The 22,677-nt window shown below is 35.3% G+C and overlaps 1 protein-coding gene across 2 annotated transcripts in view; it reads left to right on the forward strand.

Annotated features, from left to right (window-relative positions):
• OPHN1 (oligophrenin 1) overlaps positions 1-22,677 on the forward strand; it is a 583,720-nt gene that overhangs the window by 361,344 nt on the left and 199,699 nt on the right. The window lies entirely within an intron of this gene.

The raw sequence follows: 22,677 nt of genomic DNA on the forward strand, positions 1-22,677 counted from the left end.
TCAGCTTGATCTATTTAAGGATTCTTTTTTAAGCGTTTTAGGACACATATAAGTATCCTTTCCTGGCTAGTTTAGCCCTACTTCTAAGCTCTGACTTCTTTTATCTCTTCATTCTTACTGATTGGAACTTAAACATCTGCTAGCTTTGTGTGAGTTCTAGATATTGTTCAGCTTAAAGCTTCCTGGTATTCCTTTGCCTAACCTCATGGATTTTTGCCCTAGGCACTCATGGTTTCATATTCAATGACAGCCTCACGGGGACTCATAGGGTTTTTTAAAAGTTATTTTTCTACATAGCTCCCTCTTCTCTGGTACTCAGCCCTGCAAGTACTTCCTCAGCCTCTCTGAGCTTTATTCTTTGTCTCTTCAACTTAACAAGACATCTTTGCACAGCTTGAGTTCTCACTCCTCATGCTACCATCTAGAAAGTGCTTTTAGGTGGCAAGCTGTGGCAATGCTAGGGCTTATATTGTTTTCTCTCTTTTTCAAAGTCATGATCCTGTACCGTATATTATTCAATGACTGAAAACAGCTCTTTAATACATTTTGTTCAGTGTTCTAATTGTTACAACAGGAGAGAAAGTCTGGTCCCAGTTACCAGAACATGGCCAGGGGTGGAAGTCCCTCTATATGATTCTTACTAGCACCTCTGTGCTGATGGCACCCCAAAATCACCAGTCCAGACAAAATCTCATGAATTCTAAACTCAGGGATCCAGTTTCCCAGGGGACCTGTGCTTTTCAAACATATTTAGGTCATGGCACACACTAGAATAATCATATCTGTGTAGCACACTCGAGAGATGGACAAAACTGATCATGGATGAGGCAATTAGCCCCAAAGGTTGAGAGAAACAGTATTGAATTGTTGCACAAGTTTTCTGTACATAGATGTTCTACAAGTGCCTGTGTTTGACATGTCCAAAACTAAACTCATTGTTGTATTCTTTCTGAAAATCTGTTCTTCCTTTTGTGAATGGTGGTGAACTGTCTGGTAAGCTTTGTTCTCATAAAGTATCAGAGAACAAACTGAGTGCAGAAAGCTGCAGTTTGGATAAAGCATATTATTTTTGGTCTTTTCTGTGATGCATAGCTTACCTTCTATAACCCTGTAGGCCTGACAATCCAACCCTATTAGCACTTAAGGGTGTTGCAGCATCCAATAATAGCAGGTATGGAAATTTTGCATTGCAAATTACATCATTGATGCTTCAGTATCTGTTTTTATTTATCACTTTACATTGTTGACTTTTTTTTTTTGAGTAAAGGTAGATTTACTCAAGGAGATACATACTCCATAGACAAAGAACAGTCTGTTTCAGAAGGCAAGGGAAGGGCCATGAGGTATAGAGTTTGGGTGCTCAGTAGATACACACTGTAGACAGAGTGTGGTCTATATCACTCAGAAGGGAAAGGAGCCTACATAGTTGACTTATAAAAATTTAATTTGTCTCATTCCTGGCCAATTTACATTGTATTTTTATAAGCTTAAGGACATTTTTTCATATATAAAATGGTTGACAGCATAGCCTAGGATATTTAATCTCTGAAAAATTATTGATCTCAGATCAATTATTTAGAGTTCTGTTTCCAGTATCATTACATTATTCTACCTGATACATAATAAGCTAAAAAATGTCATGCTAGGCATCCTACTGATTCTGTTACAGGCTTCAATAGGACTGAAATGGTTTCTTCAAATCACACATGACAGTACAATTCAGTTAAATTATCACAGATAGTGGCAGGGTTTGCATATTGCATCACTTCAACATCAATCTCCAAATATCAGTAGTCATAGGGATATCTGAAAAATAGACGAGGAAGTTCTGAATATAGATATTAATAAGTATAATATAAAACAATGTATTTTACCTCTATATGCATAAAACTTGTAAACCCTGGTCCCTGCTTCAAATGTAACAAATTCTAGATCTAGTGATGATCCTCATTCATTTATTCATTCATTTAGCAAATATTTGAGTATCTACTAAGGGCCAGGCACTTAGTATTTAAGCACTTAAGTATATTAAGCACTGGGCAGACCACTTGTGTTTCCTGCTTTTATGGGGTTTCCATTCTATGGAGAAGACTGTCTCTCAGCTAGCTTATAATCTACAATTATGTTGGGAGACCTCCCTTCTAAGCTTCTTTTATGTTAAGTCTTCTAGAGATTCTCACTGGGATATTCGAAGTTGTCTTGCTTATTTTGACCTACCCTGATCTTTTCCCATACCACTAAGTACTGGCCTTCTTGACTTCATATAGAATTACCATGATTTATCTAGGAGGAAGAGCATTCATTTCCTTTTGCTGGCATGGTTCCTTTGTTCTTATGTCGTGTGCTCTATGCCAGTCAAAAAGATCCTTCTGGCCACTTTTTTTAAAAACCCAAACAATGTATATACTACTTTCTCTATGATATCTCCTACAACACATGACTGTGGGCTTTCTTCTATTGTTTACTAAAGCCTTCTATTCTTCCCCTATCTGTCCTTTTGGCAAATAAAATATAAAAAGTCAAAGGGGGCTATCTGCAATTAATAATTATTTTTCAATCAGTCTATGGATTGGTTACTCCCACTTCTTCCCCACCCTAGATTGTTGCATGATGCCCTATGTTAATAGAGCCCACAAATGTGAGGGATAGAGTCTTCACTCATGCTGAATCCATCAAAAACTACCTTGATCTGATCACCTCAGAGACAGCTTGATACCACATCTAAGAGTTCTGCTTCTCCACCTTTTACCAAGCTATAGGTATCTCATTAATGATAATGCCTACTGTAATCATTATAATGTTGATAATCATAATTATGCTCATGGTAATGTGATACGTAGCACACTGTGGTCACTCAGTTTCTATTCCTTCACTGGAACTCTGAGTTCATGTGCTCCAGAGACTAAGTATTTCACAATGACTGGAACAGAGGGGTGAGATGGGGTATGGAGAACAAGGAGACTGGATATATGAACAGGGGTCCTTGATGAAACTGAACCTGGCTAGGACACCATACAAACAAAAGCACTGTACCTACAATAGAGTTACCATGCTACAGTCCTATTGAAATAAATGGGATTGAAGTTGGCGTGGTGACTGTGGTAACAGATCACTAAGATGTTACTTGTTTAGGCAATTAAATTTCTCCTTTCACATTTGTACTATTAGAATAAAATACATTTTCATTTCAGAAACCAAGTGGAATACCACCTATATAATCATATGTAGAGAGAGTAGAAATGTGTACATATGGATGATAGTAGACATTTTCCCCCAAATTTAATGCAAACTATTCAGCACCCTTAACTTTAGTATTATACTTACATATATCTATACAGATAGATAATAAATATATATTAAATAGAAGCAACTTCAAATTATATGAGCTCTTTGGCTGAAGGAGAAATAAGTCCCCTAGAAAGAAAACAAAACCATGCCACACTCCACTTCAGGAGTTACAGAACTTGAACTCTATACATTAATATTTAAAGCAATTCTACATGTTAATAATATTTATTATAATCCAGTAAAGTGGGGAGTTTTAACCTTCAATACCTATCAAAATACTTTTATGCCAAAGTCCAAATCCAAATGTGTGTGTATTTGTGTGTGCATATATTTTTAAAAATCCATATAGGTTCAATGCAGTAAATCATGACTATATTACCAACCTACATACTTCTTTATACTGGATTATAGTTGGTTACAACGTTGTGTTAATTTCTAGTGGACAGCATAGTGATTCGTATATATATATATATATATATATATATATATATATATATATATTCCTTTTCATACTTTTTATTCTCAGATCATTATTGCTTTGAACTAGCACTACTGGAGGCTGAAATAATTTATCATAAATATTTAATATTGTCTTTAAAATTATCTCTTATTTGCCTTTAGTTTTGAAGCTGACTTCAAAAACATTTAGAAATAAAGTTGTCGTCTGAACATTTGTTTTCTCTATTGTTTTCTCAAGATCTGAATAACTGATACCAAATTTATCTTTAGTTCCCAACCAACGTGTATTGCCCTTTCTTAACATTCCTATCAATATGTGAAAAGTGGGCTAGAAATTTTTGTTTCAAGGGTATTTTAACTTACAAAAAGATAAATTAAACCTGACATATGAATCTGTCAACCCCTTACCCCACCTGCTCCCTGCTGCTGGGTTTCTGATCTAGGGCCAGCTGGTCAGTTATCTCACCATGAATAAGTAACCAGGGTATTGTTCTCATTTGTTTTTGTATTTCATATTTGTTTTTGTATTGCTGCTGTAACAAATTGCCACAAAGATAGTGGTTTAAAACAACACAAATTTTTCTCTGACAGTTCAGGAGACTGAAGGTCTAACATCAGTCTTATGGATTTAAAAATCAAGATGTTGGCAGGATTGCATTCCTTCTGGAGGCTTTGGAAAAGAATCCGTTTCCTTGCCTTTTGCAGCTCCTGGAAGCTGCCCACTTTCCTTGTCTCCTATGCGCTAAAACAGTGTATCAGGTGGTAGGTATATAGCAGAGAGCAAGGTAGACAAAAATTCCTTTTCTTACAGAGCTCCGAGTCCAGTAGCACTATAATTCATGGATATAGAGTCATACATTTTCCTCCCAGAGTAAACTCTGGAATATTCCAGATCCAGGTTTCGATTAATCTCTACTGGCAGCACAGGGACATAAAACAGTAGAAGAGAAATCACAATATACCGTTTGGAAAAAAATAGCCTACTTCTTGAACAAGACCTTTTGTAATATTTCTATGAAGCATGTAAGGAAAATACATTAACTTTGGGATAAGGTAAAAGTATTCCTTTTCCTGATACGGAGTATATACCTCATTTCCTCTGTCTGAACTCAATCGGTTCTCATTTTCTTACAGGTCCTATTGCTTGTCTTCTCCCTCCTGTCTTGACAAACCCCTTCCTCCTTTTCTCTAGACCAGTCTTACAACTCTCTCCATCTCATTCATTGATTCACCTAGTCTTTATCGAATGCCTAGTATTTGACGGGCACTGGTGTTTATGACTACTGTTTACTTCCCTTTATTTGTTCTTTTCTCCCATTCTTCACATATTCCTTGCCTTCCATTCTAATATACTATGAATAGCAATTTACTTCCATAAAATCTCTCCCATTAGCTTATATTGGAAATGCTTCTAGATATAAGTAGCAGTCAAAGTAATCAGAAATGAAAGGCTAGTCTTCCCTAGATCAAACCTAGATGTCATCTGGGAAAATTACATTTACTGAATTCTCAGGTAGATAATACATCCTCTAGCATTTCTCTATCTATGTTTCTTCATCAGATGCCTGTATTGCTAGGAATCTAGTGCCCGGCACAGTGGTTGACACAGGAAATATCTGTGGAATGAATGTGTGCTTTAGTGAATTAACTAACAATATCCCCAACCGAATGACCACAGCAAAATCCATCTATAATTCTGTGTGTATCCCTAATAATGGTACAAGTAATTAACTGCCAGTTACCTTGAGCAAAGTTCCACATACTTTTTCAATTAAAAACAGCAAAAATTAGAAACCAACACATTTGTAGAATTAGAATCCCCAGCGAATCCCACTGTAGTGTGAATACATGTTCTAAATTGATTTTATAGATTGATGAGTCTATACTTGTACTCACAATTTTACATTCCATGGTATGTGTTAAAAGATAAACTGAGGCATATTAAAATTTTTAAGAGTTTATTTAAGCAAAAATTGATTTGAATCAGACAGCACCCAATCTAGCAGATAGAAAGGAGCTCCAAGTTGCTGTACAAAGTGAAGACTTTTATAGCCAGAAGGGAGCAGGAATAAGAAAATAATACTGGCATAAAAGAGGGTTGCTTATTGCAAGGTTACTTTTATTTAGGGTATAGAAGGGATCTATCAGGCAAATTAACTAACCAGCATTCATCAGGTAATTCCTGATTACTACATTAAGATTGCATTTCTGGGAAAGCCGAAATTGTAATTATGTCTTGGTTTACTGACAGGGAACTTAGCATAAGAGACTCCATATTGGGCCTTCTCTCTTGTTTTTTAACAGTACAGAATGCTATAGAATACTGGGAAGAGAACTAATAAATTATGACTGAAAGCTCAAAACCCACAAATAATGGGCAAATTTAACAATAAGGAGTTTTGTACTTCAGAATTAAAGTAAAGCAATAAATGTTTCACTCTTCTATACTAACTATATCTTAAAACAAAATTTTTTTGGTTGTACCTGTCACCTATCACATTGTATTGAAATTATCTCTTGATACATGTCTCCCCCAGGATAAATTTTTTTCCCTCAGAAACAGGAACCATTGCATATATAGCTGTACTTGATGTTGTTGCACAAAGTCCCTACCCTATATAGTTTCATGAACTATAGCTGCCATGAATCTCTATAGATAACATTAGAGTTACTGGAGAATAGATTCCTGTCTTATGCAGGAAAGAATTCAAGATTGAGGCATAGTAAAGTGAAAGCAAGCTTATTTAGTGAGATACACACTTCAGGAGTGTGATCTGTCTCACTCAGAAAGGAGAGCGGCTTAGGAGACACACACTCCATACGCAGAATGTGGGCCATCTCAAAAGGTGAACAGGAAAGAGGTCATGAAGTATGAGGGTGTTTAGTTTAAACTAAAAATAGATACACACTCCATAGAGTACAGGCCATCTCAGAAGGCAAGAGAGAGAATGATCACTAGGTGTGGGGTTGTTAGTTATTATGGGCTTGGTAGTTCCATATGCTAACAAGTGGGATGGTTATTCCAACTATGTTGGAGAAAGGGCGAGGATTCCCAGGAATTGAGCACCCTCCCCACTTTTTGACCTTTCATGGTCAGCCTGGGAGCTGTCATTGTGTGCCTGTGGGTGTGCCATGAAGCTCAAGGTCTACTGGAAGTTGAATCTTCTGCCATCTTGGTTCTAACCAGTTTGTCCTGTCCTCAATGGCTGTGTCATTCCTTCAGTGGCTGCGCCCTGCCCCCTTCCCTCCTATCTCGTTAGTATCATCAAGTTATTTGAACTGACATGTAATTAATATTTGGGATAACAGATAGTAATTGGCAAGTCAGTAGTTTTTTCATATGGAGGCCAGAATTCTTAAAGATGCTTCAATCCCAATCAGAGGACATTCTTCATTTAAACTATGTAGATAAGAGTGGGCAAAGGGAGACTGTAGCTCCTTTTCTCTGTTTGAGGACATCTTTTATTTGTCTATCTTACTGCCCTCATCATGCCCTCATTGTTGTTCCTTTTTTGGTCAGATGCCCAGCCTTCCTGTAGTCTGTTCTTACGTGGTTAGTTAGTTCAGCTTTGAGCCTTCTCCCCATCCCATTTGTGGTTTTGGTTTATTCCTTTTTTGGGCATGTTGTGGTCTCCCTCTAGTGGAGAAACTGTGATCTCAGAAAAAGGAAATAAGCAATGCAATCTCAATCAGGCTGTTTGGTCGCACCTCCATATTTGTCCACCTTCTGAATTTTTGCTCATCAATTAGATTTCTGTTCTGTATCCTCTGAAGCCAAACCTTATCTTACCCCAAACAGTTAATCACTTCCTCTTCTCTACCAGTTCTGTATTTTTCCCTTTTTCTATTATTGTACATTTCATGCTGTGATATAATTACTTCTGGGATTATCTGCCTTGCTCACCCTGAGTGTCTTGAGGGAGAGGGAGTATTTCTTAATCTTGGTTGAGAATCATGTATACATGCATATGCAAAATTTCTAGAATCTTAATTTAATGAACTATGACTGAGGGCCTTTAATATCTCCCATTTCCCTCTGAAATTCCTGGGAATGTCTGAAATTTGGGACACTCTTACTGTTGCCAGAGAATAGGTTCTTGCCTCCTGCAGGGAAGAATTCTAGAACAAAGCATAGTAAAGTGAAAGCAAGTTTATGTAGAGAGATACACACTCCATAGACACAGTGAGGTCTTTCTCACTCAGAAGGGAGAACGGCTTAGGAGATACACACTCCATAAGCAGAATGTGGGCTATCTCAAAAGGCAAGAGGGAGAGAAGCCATAAAGTGTGAGAGTGTTTAGTTTAAATTAAAAGTAGATACACACTCCATAGACAGAGTGTGAGGTGTCTCAGAAAGCAAGGGAGCGAGTGACTATGAGGTTTGGGGTTGTTAGTTATTATGGGCTTGGTAATTTCACATGCTAACAAGTAGGAGGGTTATTCCAACTATGTTGGGGAAGGGGTGGAGATTCCCAGGAATTGGCTCCCCCCTCACTTTTTCACCTTTTATGGGCAGCCTGGGAACTCTCATGGCACCTGTGAGTGTGTCATAAGCCTCCAGATCTGCCATCTTGATTCTAACCAGTTTATCCTCAATTGCTGTGTCATTCCTTCAGTGGTTGTGCCCTGACCCCTTCCCTTCTATCTCAATACCACCAAATTACCTGAGTAATATTTAGAAATGTTAGCAGAAGTGGTGTCAAAGCTTCTTGGTCAGGGCCTCTCTTTTCAACATCAACTTCACTTCTTCTAAGAACCCCTTCAACCAGGCTGTTATCTGTTGTACAGCCCTAGTTCAGTGCTTGTATCTCTGCTTACTTTTTGGATATAAACTGCTCACACCTCCTAGATTTCCAAAAAAGCCAAAGTGGATCCTGCTATTTCTCTTTTCTGCTCCTTATGAGCCCCTCCTTTACTCCTTACCTCTCCTGCCTTCCTTTCCTCTCCCCCTTCTTCCTTTTCTTCTTCTCTTCTCCCAACTGACCCAGCTTCTCTTTCTCTTTCTATTTTTCATCCTTTTTCTGTGTGAGTCCTTCTATCCTAGGAAGCTTCTCTTCCCCAAGTGGTCAGCTCCCCTAGGACCCTTCATTTCCCTGGGGGTCCTCAAGATAGGGCCCACACAGTGTATATTGGTTATTCCACACATAGAGGCTCCCCTAGTGGAGAAACCTAGTGGTTTCTACCCTCAGGAAAGAAACTACAGGAGCTTCTTACTAAATTAGTCCTAAGATTTTACCAAACTGTAATTGTTTGCATTCTTCTAGTCTGGGGGCCAGTTTCTACAGGACCTTTGCAGTCGTGTCAGGATTTTATTCCTTAGCGTAAGAATAATGAGAAATCAGAGAAGTGTTTTAAATAAGGAATTTTATGAATCAGGTTTGCATTTTGTTGACTGACAATTCCAAGAGGCTACCAAATAAGACTATTTTGATCAGGCAAATCCAAATTTCTTGCTTATTGCTGTAAGAAAGGCCACTACCATGACAACATTGTTTTAGTATTCTCTCAGAAGAGCAAAATCAAAGTGGGGGGAAGTGCATATTTATTTATTTATTTATTTATTTATTTATTTATTTATTTATTTATTTATTTATTTATTTTTAACATTTTTTATTGATCTATAATCATTTTACAAAGTTGTGTCAAATCCCAGTGTAGAGCACAATTTTTCAGTTATACATGAACATATATATATTCATTGTCACATTTTTTTCTCTGTGAGCTACCATAAGATCTTGTGTATATTTCCCTGTGCTATGCAGTATAATCTTGTTTATCTATTCTACAATTTTGAAATCCCAGTCTATCCCTTCCCACCCTCCACCCCCTTGGCAACCACAAGTTCGTATTCTATGCCTATGAGTCTGTTTCTGTTTTGTATTTATGCTTTGTTTTCTTGTTTTTGTTTTTGTCTTTGTTTTTTGGACTCCACATATGAGTGATCTCATATGGTATTTTTCTTTCTCTTTCTGGGTTGCTTCACTTAGAATGACATTATCCAGGAGCATCCATGTTGCTGCAAATGGCATTATGTTGTCAATTTTTATGGCTGAATAGTATTTCATTGTATAAATATACCACATCTTCTTTATCCAGTCATCTGCTGATGGACATTTAGGCTGTTTCCATGTCTTGGCTACTGTAAATAATGCTGCTATGAACATTGGGGTGCAGGTGTCATCCTGAAGTAGGGTTCCTTCTGGATACAAGCCCAGGAGTGGGATTCCTGGGTCATACAGTAAGTCTATTCCTAGTCTTTTGAGGAATCTCCATAGTGTTTTCCACAGTGGCTGCACCAAACTGCATTCCCACCAGCAGTGTAGGAGGGTTCCCCTTACCCCACAGCCTCTCCAGCATTTGTCATTTGTGGATTTTTGAATGATGGCCATTCTGACTGATGTGAGGTGATACTTCATTGTACTTTTGATTTGCATTTCTCTGATAATTAGTGATATTGAGCATTTTTTCATGTGCTTATTGATCATTTGTACGTCTTCCTTGGAGAATTGCTTGTTTAGGTCTTTTTCCCATCTTTGGATTGGTTTGTTTATTTTTTTCTTATTAAGTCATGTGAGCTGCTTATATATTCTGGAGATCAAGCCTTTGTTGGTTTCATTTGCAAAAATTTTCTCCCATTCCGTAGGTTGTTGTTTTGTTTTACTTATGGTTTCCTTTGCTGTGCAGAAGCTTATAAGTTTCATTAGATCCCATTTGTTTATTCTTGCTTTTATTTCTTCTAGGAGAAAATTTTTGAGATGTATGTCAGATAATGTTTTGCCTATGTTTTCCTCTAGGAGATTTATTGTATCTTGTCTTATGTTTACGTCTTTGGTCCATTTTGAGTTAATTTTTGTATATGGTGTAAGGGAGTGTTCTAGCTTCATTGTTTTACATGCTGCTGTCCAGTTTTGCCAACACCATTTGCTGAAGAGACTGTCTTTATTCCATTGTATATTCTTGCCTCCTTTGTCAAAGATTAGTTGACCAAAAGTTTGTGGGTTCATTTCTGGGCTCTCTATTCTGTTCCATTGGTCTATATGTCTGTTTTTGTACCAACACCATGCTGTCTTGATGACTGTAGCTCTATAGTATTGTCTGAAGTCTGGGAAAGTTATTCCTCCAGCCTCTTTCTTTCTCTTCAGTAATGCTTTGGCAATTCTAGGTCTTTTATGGTTCCATATAAATTTTATTATGATTTGTTCTAGTTCTGTGAAATATGTCCTAGGTAATGGGAAGTGCATATTTATATGAGGTTTTGAGGATCTGGTTTAAGGCTGGCCTTTCATTGTTGGGTTTTTCATTATTGAGATTGGGTAAAGTTCATGATATCAGAATTATCAAATTTTAAAAAGTTATACCAAATTGTAGAATATACATTTTCAAGAGTATTGAAGGGAAACTTTGAAGTGTAAACAGTTATTTGATAAAATCCTTTTGAGAGTTATTCTGAGAAGTGACTATTTAGAGGAAAGCTACTTGATAGTCATTGTTCAGATAAGTGGATTTCCAGGTAGTTGCTGAAACAAAAATATTTGCAACTATCTCTTACTGACAAGAATTTCCTAAAATAGTAATTCATGTTAATGCAATACGTTGAATAATAATCATGTTAATGTAGACTGCAAACTCGGGCTGCATTTGCTTTACATTCTCCTTACCCTCTCGTGTGATTCTTCAGTCTCAGGTAAGCTTCCCAACTTTTCTGTACTTATGGAACTCTTAGTGTCTCCATAATTTTCCACACTGTCTCAAGTCCAAAAGAAACAGCTAATATCTTCATTTATTAAATAAAATCCAATCAACTTACTAAGTATACATGTCCTAACAACTTAGTAGCCACTAAAAACATGATACACATAAATTGAAAGAAAATATTTTATTTTTATTAAAAACTTTATGGTTGAATGGTCCCCATTATATCTTTTTTTCTGTTGAATATGCTTTAAAAATTAACATTTTTAAAGAATAATGATTTAAATGAAAAGAATATCTGCTCTTCCTAAAATTTTTCAAGCACTAAAACTTTACATAGAATATAATAAAAGCTCACCCTACCTCTCACTCCTCAGAAGTAATTATTTTAATATGTGGTGACCATTATTCTAAGTATCTTTCTCTCACTGTATACATAAACCATTTTAGAAAAATGAGGTCACAGTATAAATGCTGCATAATCTCAGCAATGTCAGAAAATTTGACAAGTATGTACATTATTACCACTACTAAGGAATAATATTCTGTAAGTACTAGTCAATGAAAGACAGGAGAAACAAGGTAGAAATATAAAAGTTGGAAAGGAGGAGGCAATGCTATATATTACAGAAAATGTCATTGTATAACTGGAAAAATTAAGACTATCACCTGAAAAATGTCTTAGAGTATTTAGTAAGGTGGCTGATTATAAATTTACTGTGCAGAATTTTTTCCCTATATACAACAATAAAATATATAAGAAAATGGAAGAAAAGATTCCTTTTTATGGAAGTAATCAAACCTTTTAAGTACTAGAAGTCAACTTGGTAAGAAATGTATAAGTTCTATGTGGAGAAGACTTGGGAATGCTAAAGAGAGACTAGATGGAAGGCTGAATACATGGAAACACAGAGTCACTTTTTGGCTAGAGAAACTCAGTACAGTAAAGATTTCACTTGTATAATGTATAAATGTAATACAGTCCTGGTGAAAAGATAATTGGAAATTGTTTGGGAACCAAAAAATTCTGCTTCTCAAGTTTATTTACATGAATCAAGTTGTGAAGAGTGTCACAAAATATTTGGAGTCAAAGACTCATACCAGATAATATCATATATAGAAGGCTATAGTTGACAAAACCTATTGGAAATCGGTGCATGATTAGACAGTCAGAACAGCAGAACTGGATAGTGAGTTCAAAAGCAGATCTAAATATATATAGAATTTAGAGTATGATAAAAGTGAGATTTCATTGGAGAGATGGTAGTTTATTTTTTAGTTTTTTTCCATGAGCGGAAAAATTTATATAGAACTCTGTGCCCTATTCATAATGATTTATTTTTTATAATCAAGAAATATTTATCCTGCAAGAGCAATTCTGAACAATCACAATTAAATTATATTATATAAGAGTATATTAATTATGAAACATTTCTCTCCAAAAATATTTATCACATGTTTCTATTTCTCAATAGTATAGTACATTAAGGCATGAGTCTTATTTTTTCATTCTGTCTTAGGATAGAGTACTTATGTTTTATACGTAATTTTTTTTTTTGTTTCTTAGACCACCTTTTGAGTGGTCATCCCATAGTACAGTTCCATGCAAAAAGCCGAAAACTATATAAATATTTCTGTGGAAGCTATATACATTTTTTTTGTGTTAAAGTGGTAGAATAGCATCTTTGATTATAGGAGGCCACTTGAAAATGATGTTACATATCCAAATTAAAAATTTTATTGTGGTACTGCCTTTTCTGGACAGATCACAATATATAAGTTATTTTCATATTTGTATTCTCATTACTGATAGGCTTAACGGTAAACAAAAATAAATAGAATTAAACATCTCACTAAATATGGGATAACATTGCTTGACTTGTCTTGACCTCTATAATAACTTTTCTGTGCAAAATGGAAAAGATTACCAGATTATTTTCTACCTCACCTCTATCCTTCTCACCTATGTTTGGTCTTTCATTACCTTGGTTATTCAAAATACTTGGCTCTTCTAGGAAATTCTGGGATGGAAGTGGTATAAGGCATTGAATGGAATAGAACCTAGGAACATATTTCCCTTAGCTGTGAAGCTGAGAATTTGTTATGGTTAACCATCTAAAGTGGAATTCCACTGGGGTAATGATGGTTTTAAAGAAAAACAAATATTCTGATACTTGTTTAAAAATAAGGAAGAATTTATTCAAGACTATTGCAGTAGGTGTCAAAACTATGCCCATAAGAGAAAGAGATTGGGCTCTACTCCAAATACAACAAGAACAAGTATTTATAACAAAGGAGCAGACTGGGGGCAGGGGACAGTTAGTGGATGGAAAATTACCAAAAGCAGACATCAAGGGTAGAGGGAATTCTGGATAACCTGACCAAATAAGATTCTTGCTGAGGGCAGGCTAGGCTGATAAGATATATCAAGGGTCTGGGATAAGGAATTCAATAAATATCATGATTGATCAGATATTAAGGGTGGGAGAATTCTTTCTAAAATGACTGCAGAATTCTTTCTAAAACTGAGTTCTGCAACAACAGACACTGAAACCCAAGGTTGAAGCTCAGTTGAGAAGAGGGCTCAGAAGAGTAAAGATTTGGTCAGAGATTCTTTGTCAGTCCCTTCTCTTGATCAAAGAAAGAATCGACACTCATTTCTCCTTTGAACAATGTAAGTCTATTTCCCATTTGGTCACCTTTTACTCCTTGAGGACCAGTGGACCCATCTGTTGTGACTTGGCAGTAGGGCAGCTAGTTAAGAGGATTTCTAGGTGTTATGTTCATAGCATCCTGAGTAGCATACATGGCAGCAACTTCAGACATGAAGATTGTCATACATGATCTGTTGTGATTTCTTTTAAGTTTTTTTTTTTTTTTAATCAGGTTGCCCATCTTCAGCTTTCAGGGCTTTGGGAAGAGGGCAGTTTTAGTCCTCAGTGATGCCAACTCAGGAGGATGGGAAAAAATTGAAAGTGTTAATTTGCAGAGTTGCGGCCAGATATTGAAGGAAACTAGAAGAATTGAGAATTTGGTAGGTACTGACAAAATGTGCAAGATAGTAGAATCCAGTCCAAGTAATATGCTGATAAAATAGTAAAATGCAATTGACCAAGAGGTGAAAAATAGCTCAGAAGATAGTAAACAGAACTAGAATCTAATAGCTCATAAGGATGTGCAACAGTTTTCCATTGATACGTAAAATGTCTCTGTAGTCATTCCCTCATTTTGATTCCTGTTTAGAAAATAAGTGTGATCTCATTAGATGTGGCCCAATTTTTTACAGAAATGTACCAAGAATGGTAATTGACTACATAGGCCTTTTAAAATTTGCTTTGTTGGAACTTTCTATAAGGAATCTCAGATTATATGAATATCCAGTTTTCCTAGCACCATTTGTTGAAAAGACTGTTCTTTCCCCTTTGAATAGTCTTGGTACCCTTGTCAAAAATAATTTCACCACGTATGGGAGGATTTATTTCTCGGTTCTCTATTCTTTTTCATTAGTCTATGTCCACCTTTATTTTAATAACACACTGTTTTTTTCCCTCATGACGACATTTTTTCCCTTGTGATGAGAACTTTTAAAACCTATGCTCTTAATATCACACTGTTTTGATTACTGTAGCTTCATAAAAGACAAAATGCACCAGACAATTAAGGGGATTATTTTATTCAGGCTATTGAAAATAGCTGGAACCTTTGTTACTGAGGAACATCTCAAATACATATCATAGAAGAGGAAGGAAATTTGGGGTTTTATGGAAGTAGGTAAGCAAAGGAGTTATCATGAGTTTTACCTGAGTCCTACAAAAGGACAGAGATGTGTCTTACATGCAAGGAAGTTAGTTGTTCTTCTGGACACAAAATGATGGGGGTGGGGGCCGTTTCTTAATCAGTCCTTTTTCCTGGGAACACAGAGTTCAGGTGAAGTTCAACATTGTTACTATGTTAAGTTAACTCCTTTTCTTTGCCAGGATTTGGGTTAAAATACTATCCTGGTTTTTGAACAGAAAATGATTTAGTTTCTTAAAAATAATTATTAGATATTTCAACAGGAAAAACATGCTTTGGCTTAAATAGTTACATTTCTTTTTAAATCATGCTACAATTTATTTTTTCAAACTAAATACATTAAGCGTGTAAAAGTTATGTTTTCAAATAACTCTGCCTTTCAAAATAATAGTTTGTGTGTAACTCAGAAGACAGTTTTTAATGTACTTAAGTAGCATAATTAATTTAGTTTTACAATATAGAGTTGTTCCTAAAACTTTTTCTCCATTTTTATTGTTGAAACAATCTCACAATAGTGATGCTTATACCTACACTATACAGGGCAAAATTTCTAATTTTTTCACATAATTCTGAATATTTTATGGTTTCTTGAGGTTTTAGATGATTCATTCCTAGCAAGACTGGCATTAATTTTTTTTTCTTATCCTAAATGGTAAAGTTCTATATTTAGAATAAGTCCAAAATTAATCTTCATAACCCATAAGGCAAAATCCAAGAACAATTTAAATGACAAGTCTATAACAAAATAATATGATTGCATAGTTAGAACGTGTCTTTAATAGAAAAAAAAAAGAGTCAGCCACTGCTAATAGTGAGAAAGTGCTTTCAATGATTCAAGGCTAGACTTTCTGCTTTTATTCACTCATTTTTAAATTGAGGTTCAATTGATGGGCAGATAAATATACAAATCTTAAATGTACATTTTTTTGACATTTAAAAAATGTTGTCTATTCATACACTAAAGTGCACAAATCTCAATGAATTTTCATGAGGTAAACAAACTTGTATAACCAAGTACAAATCAAGACATAGAACATTACCTGCATTCAGAAGTCCCTTTCTGACCTCTTCTAGTCACAGCCCCATAACAGAGGTTAACTATTGTTATGATTTCCAACAGTATAGACTACTTTACTTTGTTATTGTTTTTTATACAATAGAATCATACATTACATACTCTTCTGTGCCTGGCTCCCTTCACTCAAAATTAAATTTGAGAAATTCATCTCTATCATTGTATATGGTTGTAATTTGCATTTTCTCAATGTTGTATAGTATTCTGAGGTATTAACATACCATAATATATTTATTTATTCTGTGTTCATAGACATTAGGGTTGTTGCCAGTTTAAGGCGATTACAAATGGCACTACAATGAACATTCTTATAGATGCCTTTAGGTGAATATACGCCTGCATACTGTTATAGATATAACTGGTAATGAAATTGCTGGGTCATACAGTGTGTATATGTTCAGTTTTTTTAACTTTATTGAGGTTTTTTCTATCATAAAATCACTAATTATAATACAATGATTTTTACTAACTTTAGCCAGTGGTGTACCCATACCATAAATTAGTTGTAGAACATTTTTACCCTCCCAGTAAGATCTCACAGCTGCATTTAAGGTTGATTCCTGTTTCTAACCTCAGCCCCAGGCAACCAGTAAACTTTCTGTCTCTATAAATTGGCCTTTTCTAGACATTGTGTAAAATCTGAATCATATAATACGTGGTTTGTGGTTTTTTAAATTTATCCATGACATACCTGTACATCAGTAGTTTGTTCATTTTTTTAATGTTTTTGAAATTTATACATGACATACCTACACATCAGTCATTTATTTGATTTTATTGATGAATAGCATTCTATTGTAGGGACATACTACGACTTTCCATTCTTCAGCTAATGAGTTGTTTCTAGTTTGTATGCAGTTTGAATAATGCTGCTATGAATATTTGTGTCCAAGTATTTTTGTGGACATACATTTTCATTTCGCTTGGATAGGTAACTATGAGAGGAATTACTGTGTCATATAGTAAATTTATATTTAACTTTTTGAGAAACTTCAAAACTGTTTCCAAAGTGGCTGCACCATTTTATATTCCCACCAATAATACAGAGGGTTCCTGTTTCTCCACATTCTCACCAACACTTACTATTGTCTGTCTTAATTTTATTATAGCCATATAAGAAAGTATGAAATGATATTTCATTATGGTTTTAATTTTCATTTCCCTAATGATTAATGGTGTTGAGCCCTTTTCTCATGTACTTAATACCCATTTACTTATCTTCTTTTGTGAAATGTCTATTTATATCTTTTGCTTATTTTTGTTTGTTTGTTTGTTTGGATGTTTGTCTTGTTATTATGGAGATCTAAGAGTTCCTTCAACATTCTGGGTATAAGTCCTTCATCAGATAGTGTTTTTCGTATGTTTTCTCCCAATCTGTTGCTGGTCTTTTTATTTTCTTAATGGTGTCTTCTGAAGTGTAAAAGTTTTGAATTTTGATGAAGTCTAATTTAAATTTTTTTCTCTCATGGACCATGCTTTTGGTGTCATATGTAGAAAACTTTGCTAACTCAAGGTCTTAAAGATTTTTCTCCTAATTTTTTGGAAGAAGTGTTTATCATTTTAGCTTTTATATTTAGGTCTTTCATCCATTTGTTATTAAATTTTGCATATGGCATAAGGTGAGGGTCAAAATTCATCTTTTGTACAATTGGATATCGAGTTGTCCTAGGAACACTCCTTGAACAGACTTCCTTTCTCCAGTGCATTGCTTTGGCATATTTGACAAAATCCAGTTAGGTGTAAATATAAGAATCTATTTTTAGACTCTTAATTTTGCTCTACTGATTTATATATCTATCCTTATGCCAGTGTTACACTGTCTTGATAACTGTAACTTTATAATAGGTTTTGAAATCAAAAAGTGAATGTCTTCCATCTTTTTTCCTGCTTTTTTAAAATTGTTTTGCATAGTCTAGGAATTTTTCATTCCCATTTGAATTTAAGGTTCTTCTTGTTAATTACTACCAAAAAAGCCTATTAGAATTTTGATAAGGATTGTAGTGAACCTATAAAACAATTTGGGGAGAACTGCCATTTTAACATTATGAGTCTTTGACTTACTCAGTTTGGGCCGCTATAATAAAAATACTAAATACTGGATGGCTTAAACAACATTCATTTCTCATAGTTCTGGAGGATGAGAAGTCTAACATATATGCCTGCAGATTCAGGGTGTGGTAAGGGCTCACTTCCTGGTTCATAGACAGCTGTCTACTTGCTGTGTCCTCACATGGTGGGAAGAGAGTGAGAATTTTCGGGAATCCTTTTTATAAGGGTACTAATCCCATTCATGAAGGCTCCAGCCTCATTACCTAATTATATCCCAAAGGCCCCACCTCCTAATACTATCACATTGGGGATTAGGATTTCAATACATGAATTTGAGGAGGGCAAAAACTTTCAGCCCATAGTATTCTTCCTCTCATCCATCCAAAATTATGTCCTTCTCATATGCTGAATACATTCATTCCATCCCAACAACCTAAATAGTCTTAGCTATTTCCAACATCAACTCCAAAGTCTTAAAGTCCAAAGTCACATCTACATATCATCAAAATCAAATGTGAGAATACTCAAGGTATGATTTATTATAAAGAAATACCACCCCAACTGAGCCTATGAAAGCAAACAAGTTATGTGCTTCTTAAATGCAATGATGAAACAGGAATAGGATAGACATTCCCATTCCAAACAGGAGAAATAGGGAAGATTAAAGGGGTGGTGGGTCCAAAGTGAGTCCAAAACCTAATAGGGTAAACTCCATTGAACTTTAATGCTTGAGAATAATACTGTTTTTTTTGTTTTTGTTTTTTTGTTTTTTTTTTTTTTTTTTGGCTCAGTGCTCTGCCTTCCAGACCTACTAGGGCAGAGGTCTCACTTTCTGAACACCCTGAGGTAGCAACTTTACCTCCACAGTGCAGCAGGACATTACCTACAAAGTACCTCTCTTTGGTGGCCCTGCCCATTCCACAGTTCTCTGTGGAAGAGATGGCTGCACCACCAGGGCTTGAAATCCCACCCCCATGGCTCTGCTGGGTTTTGGTCGCACCCACTGAAATCAAGGTGGAGGCAGCTCTGCCCCCCAGGCCCATCCAGTCTGAGCCTATGGCAGCCCTAATCATCTCTAAATAGCTTTCTGTATTCTTTCCTTGTCTTGAAGAATAGTGCATGTTCATAGCCAAATAGCTCTATGGTCTAGTCCTGTAAGGTCTAAGAAGTCAAACCATCTCCCTTTATTTGATCCCATTTTCTCTGTTTCATTTAATGCCAATTAGCAATGTTTCTGCTACTGGCATAATCCCATCTCTGTTCCTCATTATTGTTGAGTTAGTTAAGTAAGTGGTTCATACTCACATTAATCTTTTCCAGTGGTCAGTACACCACACCTTTGGTGTTCTTGTTCAAACATGTCTCATTTTTTTGTAATATGGACAGGCTGAGAGTTTTCCAAATCTTTAAGCTTCTATTCAACATAGTCTTGGAAGTCCTAGCCACAGCAATCAGGCAAGAGAGAGAAATAAAAGGGATCCAAATTGGAAAGGAAGAGGTAAAAGTATCACTATATGCCGATGACATGTTACTATATATAGAAAACACTAAAAGGTCCACACAAAAACTACTAGAAATAATCGAAGAATTCAGCAAGGTAGCAGGTTACAAGATTAATGTACAAAAATCAGTTGCATTTCTTTACGCCAACAATGAGTCAACAGGAAAAGAAAGTAAAGAAACAATCCCCTTTAAAATAGCACCCAAAGTTATAAAATACCTAGGAATAAATCTAACCAAGGAGGTTAAAAACTTGTACGTGGAGAGCTATAAAACATTGATGAAGGAAATTAAAGAAGACTTAAAAAAATGGAAAGATATCCCATGTTCCTGGATTGGAAGAATCAATATTGTTAAAATGGTCATACTGCCCAAGGCAATCTACAGATTTAAGGCAATCCCTCTCAAATTACCCAGGATATATTTCACAGAAGTAGAACAAATCATAATAAAATTTTTATGGAACCACCAAAGACCTACAGTTGCCAAAGCATTACTAAAGAAAAACAAAGAGGCTGGAGGAATAACTCTCCCAGACTTCAGACAATACAATAGAGCTACAGTAATCAAAACAGCATGGTATTGGTACAAAAACAGACATATGAACCAATGGAACAAAATAGCCCAGAAATGAACCCACAAACTTTTGTTCAACTACTCTGGTTCCTTTTTGTTCAATAATTTTATCTTCAATTACTTTCTCTCCTCTTACCTTTTATTAATTAGATAAACAGTTATTAATTAGATAAACACTACACGTAGAAATCTCCTCAGCCAAATATTCAATTTCATTACTTACAAAACACTACCTTCTACAAAACACTAGAACACAAACAATTCAGCCAACTTCTTTGCCACTTTATAATAAGGATCACTTTTCTCCATTGTCTAATAACATGTTCTTCATGGAAACTTTCTCTGCCTCTCTCCTCTTTTCTTTCTGAGCTTCTATTAGAATTGTCTTTCAAATTCTGTTGATTGTAGTCCAGCCTTTTTCTAGCATGCATTGCAAAATTCTTCCAGCCTCTGTGCATTACCCATTTCCAAAGCCACTTCCATATTTTTAGGTATTTGTTACAGTAGCACCACTCTCCTCTTACCAATTTCTGTCATAGTCAGTTTGGGTACCCATAATGAAAATATCATATGCTGGGTGGCTTAAACAACAAATATTTATTTCTTATAGTCCTGGAGGCTGGGAGGGTCAAGGTTAGGGTGCTGGCAGATGGGATATCTGGTTAGGAACCACTTCCTGGTTCATGGATAACTGTCTTCTCACTGTATCTTTACATAGTGAAAAGTGAGAGTAAGAGAGTTCTCTGGGGTCTTCTTAATGAGGGCATTAATTCCATTCATGAGAGCTCCATTCCCATGACCTAAATACACCCCAAAGGTCCCATCTACTAATACCAACACATTGGGGGTTAGGAATTGAATGTAGAATTTTGGGGAAACACAAACCTTCAGTCCACAACAGTCTTCCAGTCCATAAAAATGGGATATCTCTCCATTTATTTAGACCTTCATAATTTCCTTTAACTAAGGTTTATAATTTTAGTGTGTAAATCTTGCACTCGTTTTGATAAGTTTGTTTCTAAATATTTCTCATTTAGATGCTATTGTAGGGGAGGAGGGTGTAGCTCAGTGGTAAAGTGCATGCCTAGCATGCACAAGGTCCTAGGTTCAAGCACCAGTATCTGCACTACATAAATAAGTGTAATTACCTGCCTCCCGAAAAACAACAACAACAACAGTAGATGCTATTGTAAATTCAGTTGCATTACTCATTTTATTTTCATATTGTCCATTATTCATATATAAAAATAAAACTGGATTATGGATGTTAATCTTGTTTCCTGTGACCTTATGCTGAACTCATGTATTAGCTCTAATACTTTTTATATGTGTGGATTTCTTGAGATTCTTTTCTATGTATATAGGACCATACAATTGGTGGAAAAAAATGGTTTTACTTCTTCCTTTTCAATCTAGATGACTTTATTTATATTGCTTACTGGATTGTACTGGCTAGAACTTCCTACAGGATGGTAAATAGAACAGGCAAAAGGAAGAGTCTTGTTCCCAATCTGACTTGTTCCCAGTCCCAGGAAAGCATTTAGTCATTCATCATTATGCGCTTTATTAGGTTGAGAAAGTTCTCTTCTAATATAAATTTGTTAATGGGTTATATTATAAATGGTTGTTGGATTGTATCAAATGCAGAGATGGTTATGTATTTTTTGTGTTTTATTTTATGATTGTTGTTTATTGCATTAATCAATTTTAAAATGTTAAACTTTGCATACTTGGGATAAATCCCATGTGATCATGGTGTGTAATCTTTTAAAACATGCTTTGGATTTCTTTTCCTGATATTTTGTTGAAAATGTGTGCATCCATATTTATAAGATATATTGGTATACAGTTTCTCTTTCATATGATATCTTTTTTTTTTTTTCTAGTGCTATAATACTGTCATTATGAGTTGGGAAGTGTTTTATCCTCCTCTATTTTCTGGAAAATTTTTTGTAGTATTGGAATTGATTCTTCATATGTTTGAAAAAATTTATCAGTGAAGGCATCTGGCCCTGGGCTTTTCTTTGTGGCAAAATTTTGAACTGCTAATTAAATTTTATAATCTTTTAAATTTCTTAGGCACCAGTAATATTGTTTTCTCCTTTATTCCTTCTTTTATATCTGTGTCTTATTTCTTAGTTTCTTATATAATCTAGCTGAGGATTTGTTGCTGTTTTCAAGCATTAAATTTCAGTTTCATGAATTTTCTCTTTCTGTTTTTGCTATTTCATTAATTTATGCTC

This window comes from Camelus dromedarius, chromosome X (assembly GCF_036321535.1).
Source record: "Camelus dromedarius isolate mCamDro1 chromosome X, mCamDro1.pat, whole genome shotgun sequence".
Classification (NCBI taxonomy): Eukaryota; Metazoa; Chordata; class Mammalia; order Artiodactyla; family Camelidae; genus Camelus; species Camelus dromedarius.